Source organism: Cebus imitator, unplaced genomic scaffold, assembly GCF_001604975.1.
Source record: "Cebus imitator isolate Cc_AM_T3 unplaced genomic scaffold, Cebus_imitator-1.0 Scaffold1137, whole genome shotgun sequence".
NCBI classification, from domain to species: Eukaryota; Metazoa; Chordata; class Mammalia; order Primates; family Cebidae; genus Cebus; species Cebus imitator.
The window spans coordinates 4,386-6,025 of NW_016108452.1; the positions used below are offsets into that span (position 1 = coordinate 4,386).

Sequence of the window (1,640 nt, forward strand, 5' to 3'; positions counted from 1 at the left end):
TAGTTGCTGGCTTTCAGATTGATTCTCAAATCTTTCAGATTGATTCTCAAATCTTTCAGATTGATGTTCTGTTTGTTGATGATGAGGCAATTTCTGTTTCTTGGTTTTCCTTCTGACAGTCTGGCCCTTCTGCTGTAGGACTGCTGAGGTTCACTCCAGGCCCTGCTTGCCTGGAGTTCACCTACACCAGCTGCTGAACAGTAAGGGTTGTTACCAGTTTTCTTCTTCTGCTATCGTTGTCCCAGAAGGATACCCACCTAGTGTCAATCTGATCTCTCCTTTATGAGGTGTCTCTTTGGATTTATAGGGGTCAGGGAGCTGCTTGAGGAGATGGCCTGTTCCTTATAGGAGCTCAAATGGTGAGCTGTCAGCTCTGTTGTTGTTCATTCAGAGCTGCTGGGCAGGTACGTGTAGGTCTGCTGCAGCAGACTTCATAAACCGCTTTTTGTTCCCAGGTGCTCTGTCCCTGGGATTTAAGGCTTTATTTATGAGTTTCCATTATGCTGCCGCCATCTTTTTTTTCCCTCAGACCTGCCCTGCCCAGCAAGGAGGTAGCCTAGTCACTGTCGGCCTGTAGAGGCTTTGCTGAGCTGCTGTGGGCTCTGCCCCGCTGCCCAGTGAACTTCCCTGCAGTCCTGTTTATATGGGTGTAGTTAGAACTGCTTTGGCAATGGTGGCCCGCCTCTGTTGAGGCAGATTCTCTCTTCTGTGGTGGGTTGCCTAGGCAACGGCAGGCTGCCTCAGCAATGGCGGGTTGCCTTGGCAACGGTGGGCTGCTTTAGCATTGGCCGACTACCTCCGTCCTGGCGGGCTGCCTCGGTAATGGCGGACGCCCCTCCCCAACAGAGCTGGACCGTCCTGGATCCAGCTGTGCTTGCTGTGAAGGTCTCAATCCAGAGTTTCTGGTTGCTGTTTTTTTGTGGGTGTGGGACCAGCCAAGCCTGATCACCTGGTTTCCTGCCTCAGATCCTTTTTTAAGTTGGTGTTCCAGTCGACTGTTGAAAAGGCGCCAGGGTCTGTTTTTTTTTCAGCTGTGGCCACTCACTGCCATGGCTTAAACAGCGGCACTGAAGTTGGTGGAGCTTCTTTTTTTTTTTTTTTTTTGCCCTGGAATCTACTGTCCTGGTTCTCTGCTCAGTCCTCGTTTTAAAGAGATGAATGGGCGACTTCCCATGGCTCCAATCACCAGCAAAAAGGGAACCCAGACCGGTGTATTTTGTACGGAGAACCGCTGCTCCGTGGCGCTGACAGAGCAGCCGCGCAGGTCAAAACATCAGCGCCGACCCGCACAGCCACGCTGGATGAAACAGCCACGCTGAAGACAGTGGAGCTGCTCTGCCTGGGAATTTCTTAGTCTGTGAGTCATAAAAATGCGGTGTCCAGTCACCGCCTGTGATTTAACTGGGAGCTGCAATACTGAGCTGTTCCTAAACGGCCATCTTGCAACCTCCCATTATTGCTAATACTTATATGCCTGTATATATTTGGAAATATCTGTTTCCAGCTTTTCCAAAGAAAGGATTTCAGAACTGCTGAACACACACATCAGTTGAACTCTGTAACTTGATTGTACAGCTTGACAACAATTCTCCTAGATAGATCCGTTTTTTTTTTAGAGCAAGATGTTTCTCATTACAGCC

At 49.5% G+C, this 1,640-nt stretch overlaps 1 long non-coding RNA gene across 1 annotated transcript in view; it reads left to right on the forward strand.

Annotated features, from left to right (window-relative positions):
• The first annotated feature begins 521 nt into the window (after positions 1 to 521).
• Positions 522 to 1,640, forward strand: part of LOC119469951 — a 20,701-nt gene continuing 19,582 nt past the window's right edge. Inside the window, exon 1 of the long non-coding RNA XR_005198816.1 lies at positions 522 to 573. This is a non-coding gene — a long non-coding RNA (uncharacterized LOC119469951). The remainder of the gene's footprint in view (positions 574 to 1,640) is intronic.